Source organism: Pinus tabuliformis, chromosome J (assembly GCF_031772625.1).
Source record: "Pinus tabuliformis cultivar Carrire ecotype Pingquan chromosome J, CPIR1, whole genome shotgun sequence".
NCBI lineage: Eukaryota > Viridiplantae > Streptophyta > Pinopsida > Pinales > Pinaceae > Pinus > Pinus tabuliformis.
Genome location: NC_142295.1, coordinates 585,159,465 through 585,166,179, shown reverse-complemented (window position 1 = coordinate 585,166,179; position 6,715 = coordinate 585,159,465). Strand labels below are relative to the sequence as shown.

The 6,715-nt window shown below is 34.0% G+C and overlaps 1 long non-coding RNA gene across 3 annotated transcripts; it reads right to left on the bottom strand.

The window, feature by feature from the left end:
* Nucleotides 1-1,014: 1,014 nt before the first annotated feature.
* LOC149228338 (uncharacterized) lies at nucleotides 1,015-4,942 on the bottom strand. Of its 3 annotated transcripts, none has more exons than XR_016247196.1 (4): nucleotides 4,629-4,942; nucleotides 4,086-4,480; nucleotides 2,633-2,770; nucleotides 1,015-2,529 (listed from the first exon to the last, which is right to left on the bottom strand). It is a non-coding gene; the product is annotated as an uncharacterized LOC149228338 (long non-coding RNA). The 3 variants fall into 3 exon arrangements; XR_016247198.1 differs by having other exon boundaries at nucleotides 4,276-4,480; XR_016247197.1 differs by having other exon boundaries at nucleotides 1,016-2,512.
* Nucleotides 4,943-6,715: the final 1,773 nt, after the last annotated feature.

The window sequence follows — 6,715 nt, the reverse complement described above, 5'->3', positions numbered from 1 at the left end:
TACAATCAACAGAAGATAAAAGTCATGAAGACATAATCAGTGCATGGATTGATAAAAGGATACCACTTATTCATATCGAAATGTCCATAACCCATACACCAACACAACTTTCATCGTATGAACAACCAAGAAGCTTTCCTTCATGTATGTTGAGGTCAGCCAATTTAGACCAACCAACATCCACTACATCATAGCATCTTAAAGCTTCCCAGGAAAACACCTGCTATCCAATGCAAGATATTTTACAAATGGCCCTTATAAGAGGATTAAAAGAATTGCCACCCCAAACATTTTAATACTAGCATAGATAAAATGCATTGCACCAAAAGAGGCCCCCACCTTCAAACTTTCATGCAATCTAGTTAATAGAGTCCTTCCATCCGACTTGAAAATCATGGCACGAACTCCAATTGCTTGAAATACAAACACAAAACCTTTCATGGTAAACATGCAGTAGATATGTAAAATGTAAAGCATACCTACATTGAAAGATCATTTTCCAAAAATAAAAACTTGTATACCCAATGAATTGGCAGTGTTGAACTTAAATCCTAACATAATTTCCCAAAAACAATGTGTTCAAGACTAACTTGCTCATTTATATAATTTCTTGTTTTGAATTAAAAATTCCTTTCTCCTAATACTAACAGTGTGTACAAGGCCTTAATTAAAAAAGGTCATTAATGCAGCCTCCACAAGCATACCTCGAAAACAAAAAAACTACAGGGGATGGATTTGCAATAGAAGATTAGTATCTAATTTAGTTTGTACTTACTACTTTCCCACTCTTTTCACTTTCCTATTTTAATGTAGAAAGAACAAATATCATGACCTGGTTTACATGGTTCGATTTCGTATCTGATAGTATCTTTCAGTTATAGGAGCTTCTAATTGACCCAGTACAGTTTTCTGTAAAATGAACACAATTCTAAGATGGTTATAATCCTTTGGAAAAATGTTTAGGTTCATCTTTTACAATTCTTTCTTTTCAGTTTCCAATGTTTAGGTTTTAATTTTTCCAACCATATCTATTATGAATCTATTTACATTATTCACACACTATTTTTGCATTTTCAAACTTCAGGGAGATGACAAGTGTAAAAGAAGTCTTAACTGTCAAATAAGCTAAATGTAATGTTTGTTCCCATCAGTCATACCTCAAAGAATATATTATATTCAACCGGAAAGAGTCTACATATATGCCATGAATCTATTCACATTATGCATGCACTATGTTTTCCTTTCAAACTTCAGAGAGGTGGCGATAAGTGTAGCAGTAGTTTCAAAGTTGAAACAATTTAACATTAACTTCAAAAAGAATGAGGTACACAAATTTTACCAATTGAGCTCATGCATCTAACACATAAGAACAATCGTGACTCCCATAAATGAATGGGAAAAATTAAGATGTAAGATGGTGCCATTTACAATAACCTTGTACGCATAAACAATTTGACAGAAAACCAGTTTCATATAGATCCATCCTACAGTAGCTTAGTTGATTGCTGGATTTTAAGCCAGAAGATTACTGGAGTTTGACTATTTTGAGTGATTCGGCCTCTAATAAAATCTCCCATCACTGAAGAAAATGTGAATCATGCAATCCGAATGACATAGAGAAGAAATCATGATCTATTCAGCTTGTTTGGCAGCTAGTCTTTCAACTAGAGTTGCAAAATGTGGGTTTGCATGAAAAAGCTTGAGCATATGAACTCCAAATGGATCATTCTTGCTCTGTAAATACCAATAAATCTTGGATCAGTATCAAAGGTCAACATATTAACACTCCAAACCTTAAAACCCTGAAAGGCTCCCTAAAATATGAGTTGTGAGAATTAAAGTAAAACAAATGGAACTTCAACATGACAATCGCACTGTAACATGGGTCTTTTACTTGCAAATCCATTCCAAACACCAAAATTTCAGCTTTTTATTTGCAGATCGATTCCAAACACCAAAATTTCAACCTTTTACTTGCAAATTGATTCAAAACACCAAAACTCCACAGGCCGAAGTTGGTGATTTGAAATGCAAAATGCGCACAAAGAAATGATGGATGACTAACCTTAAGACAAATTCCTACATTCAAATCACAGAATGGGAAATTGTGTGGGAAGTAGTGGTGGTTATCTCTGCAGCAGGTAGCTAATTTATAAGAACAACAACCCCATTAAAGGTAGAAATTACCGATGCCATAGGCATAACAACAAGTGCTACCAACAAGGCATGCATAATAGTCATCACACTTTGTTGGAGGTGTGATTGGAGAGGAAGGGGAAGGGCCAGGGTTTGAAGGATTAGACCCATTCTTAATCGGATATGATGGCTGCATTGCAATTCCACATTTTCCAAATGAACTGTCAATGTTTCTTTGCAACCTGATGTACCCCTTCTCACCCCATCTTGGTCCCCTTGAGTTCTTTATAATCCAGTAGTCCACATCAACTGACCCATAACCCACCAGCGTCACACCAAAATCCAAACTAGTTCCACAATTTCCAATAAATACATCCTGTCACCCCCAAAAAACTAGCAAAACCATTGATCAGTTGACTTGCAACGCATGCATGTCCAAAAAATATGTATTGGAATGTCATGTAGATAAAGCCTATGCAAAAAATTGGACACTTACAGATTTGTAAAACTGAAAGTCCCTTCCACCACCTTCCCTAGCCACACTGATTGGCTAATTTGTTGAATGACTTCTCATCATTGGTTGGCACATCTTCATAAGTTCATAGCCATCAATTGTTACTACATGGGAAATTTTCTGCAAAACACATATTTACGCTTTATACATATATTGGTAATATCCAAAATATTCCTTGCTCCTAATACTAACAGTGTGTACAAGGCCTTAATTAAAAAAGGTCATTGATGTAGCCTCCACAAGCATACCTCGAAAAGAAAAAAATGGCAAGGGATGGATTTGCAACGGAAGATTAGTATCTGATTTAGTTTGTACTTACTACTACCCCACTCTTTTCACTTTCCTATTTTAATGTAGAAAGAACAAATATCATGACCTGGTTTACATGGTTCAATTTCAGATCTGATAGTAGCTTTCAATTATAGGAGCTTCTAATTGGCCCAATACAGTTTTCTATAAAATGAACACAATTCTAAGACGGTTATAATCCTTTGGAAAAATGTTTAGGTTCAACTTTTACAATTATTTCCTTTTAGTTTCCAATGTTTAGGTTTTAATTTTTCCAACCATATTTATTATGAATCTATTTACATTATTCACGCACTATTTTTGCATTTTCAAACTTCAAGGAGATGACAAGTGTAAAAGAAGTCTTAACTGTCAAATAAGCTAAATGTAATGTTTGTTCCCTTCAGTCATACCTCAAAGAATATATTATATTCAACGAGAAAGAGTCTACATATATGCCATGAATCTATTCACATTATTCATGCGCTATTTTTGCCTTTCAAACTTCAGAGAGGTGGCGATAAGTGTAGCAGTAGTTTCAAAGTTGAGACAATTTAACATTAACTTCAGAAAGAATGAGGTACACAAATTTTACCAATTGAGCTCATGCATATGACACATAAGAACAACCGTGACTCCCATAAACGAATGGGAAAAAATAATATGTAAGATGGTGCCATTTACAATAACCTTGTACGCATAAACAATTTGACAGAAAATCGGTTTCATACAGATCCATCCTACAGAAGCTTAGTTGACTACTAGATTTTAAGCCAGAAGATTACTAGAGTTTGACTGTTTTGAGTGATTTGGCCTCTAATAAAGTCTCCCATCACTGAAGAAAATGTGAATCATGCAATCCGGATCACATAGAGAAGAAACTGTGGTCTATTCAGCTTGTTTGGTAGCTAGTCTTTCAACTAGAGTTGCAAAATGTGGGTTTGCATGAGTAAGCTTAAGCATATGAACTCCAAATGGATCATTCTTGCTTTGCAAATACCAATAAATCTTGGATTAGTATCAAAGGTCAACATATTAACACTCTAAACCTTAAAACCTTGAAAGGCTTCCCAAAATATGAGTTGTGAGAATTAAGTTAAGACAATTTAACATTAACTTCAGAAAGAATGAGGGACAAAAATTTTACCAATTGAGCTCATGCATCTGACACATAAGAACAATCGTGACTCCCATAAATGAATGGGCAGAAATAAGATGTAAGATGGTGCCATTTACAATAACCTTGTACGCATAAACAATTTGACATAATACCGGTTTCATATAGATCCATCCTACAAAAGCTTAGTTCACTGTTGGATTTTAAGCCAGAAGATTACTGGAGTTTGACTGTTTTGAGTGATTCAGCCTCTAATAAAATCTCCCACCACTGAAGAAAATGTGAATCATGCAATCCAGATCACATAGAGAAGAAATCGTGATCTATTCAGCTTGTTTGGCAGCTAGTCTTTCAACTAGAGTTGCAAAATGTGGGTTTGCATGAGTAAGCTTGAGCATATGAACTCCAAATGGACCATTCTTGCTCTGTAAATACCAATAAATCTTGGATCAGTATCAAAGGTCAACATATTAACACTCCAAACCTTAAAACCCTGAAAGACTTCCTGAAATATGAGTTGTGAGAATTAAAGTAAAAAAAATGGAACTTCAACATTGAAACATAGGAGATTACCCTGGAAAGTAGACCCATCTACACCATGGTTAGCAGTATCTGGATGCCAATTTTTCAGGAGAAATTGAGTGCGTCGCATTCCTAAAATAAAACAAAAAAAAAAGAGAGCTGAATCCCCTTTCCCACAACAACAGCTACTTTAAGCCTGCTTGTCCTCCACCATGCCCGCAACATTCGTATTTAAGCATTCGATGCAGAGACAATGAATGCAAATACTATGCATGATCCCTAGAAGTAGTGCCGAGCGAGGGCAAGGGCGATGTCTCCACTCGAAGAAGCACCTGGAAGTAAATCTGAGCTAGGGCAACGACGAGATCTACTGGTCGCATTCTTATACTTTGTAATTAAATTTCTAACTAACTTAATACCTTACCATACTTGTCGAATCAATTGGATGGCTAAAACTATTTTAACCGTCTAACATTTAAATGAAAGGCTCAGAAATGTACATGATCTAAGAAGAAAGTTGATTTCAAAGGGGAACGCCTTATGGTGTAATTACAATGTCATGATGTATATTTGTATGCATTAACCACCCATTATGGTTGATAGATCATATTTAATGTCTTACTTTTTTTACCATTTATCTTTTTTATTATTTTATTAATAATAATAATGTTTACTACTCCACCAAAGTAATTTATTTCTATTCTAGTAATCCTTATAGATTTAAGGATATTTTGACCATTAATTTGTTTATGGCTTCAATCAAAAACTTAAATGCTTAAAAATTTTCTCTCACATTTTTTGGAACATGGGAAGCTTTTTTCTTGTTATCTCTTTTAGATGGAGACGATGGTCTCTCCGTTTTGATTTATTTGTTTATTTTGTTTTTTATATTTTCGTTTGTTTGGTCTTCAATATCTTATACACCCTTGCATAGGTATGTTTTTTTTATTTATTGGTTTATTTTGTTTTTAATATTTTTGTTTGTTTTGTCTTCAATATCTTATATACCCTTGCATAGGTATGTTTTTTTGGCTTTGTTCAAAAATCTTCATTTTTATCTCTATTTTTTTTAAGTTTAATGCTTCTAGCCAAATGGTAATAATTTGCAATATGAGGTTTTGAAACATGATCTTGAGTATTTGCTGATTCATGAAATTTTTCATTTAAGAAAATATTTTTTTGACTTGTTGAAAATCTATGAAATAAACAAAGATCACTTCCACAAATCACTTGAGGATGCTTTGCAAAATGGTGAGTTTCATATGCAATTAGTAACTTGAAATTGTGAAAAATATGCATAGTGTAAGTGAGGAATGAGCTCTATTTGAGATGGTTAAATTATGTAAAATGCGTAAGAGATGTGTAACCTATTTAACTGCTAATGAACCCTTGTGAACTAAAATCATTGAGGCAAAACTAGATAAAGCAATCACATAAGATAGCTCCATATGCTAGTTCCATGCAATTTGTACATAAAAATATTCTTACAATGCAAACATCCCTTCAACCCTTTTAGAAAAGATCCATCACAAAGTATGGATATGACATTCACAAGTTTTTGGATTTAATTATGAATGATCACAAGGATGAAAAAAGTGCATTGAGCATTCATGTCTATGAAAGTTTATTGGCCAGTTTTTGCCATTCAATGGAAGTAAGCTTCAAATTTTTCTCCATAGGAGTAGCGACGGGATTACAATCCTACATCCCAAATATGTCCAATAGTTGTCCAATATACTTTTTCTGAGAAATGAAAATATATTTGGGTTTCTGATCAACTTCAATCCCTAAATAATAATGTAATAAACCCAAATTTGTCATGTCAAAAAATTTCAATAATTCCCTTTTAACAGGCGCTATATAGTCATCATTGTTTCCTATGATCATCAAATCATCTACATACACAACCAAATATACCACTAACTTCCCAATTTTCTTAACAAAAAGAGTTGCATCATCCAGATCAAATAACTTATAATTCAACTTGAGAAGGTGTTCAGTTAATTTTTCATACCATGCACGAGATGCTTGTTTCAGTGCATACAAAGCCTTAACCAACTTACATGCATTTTTCTCTTTTCCTTTAACAGTGAAACCTTCGAGCTGAAACATACAAACATCCTCCTTCAAATCGCCAT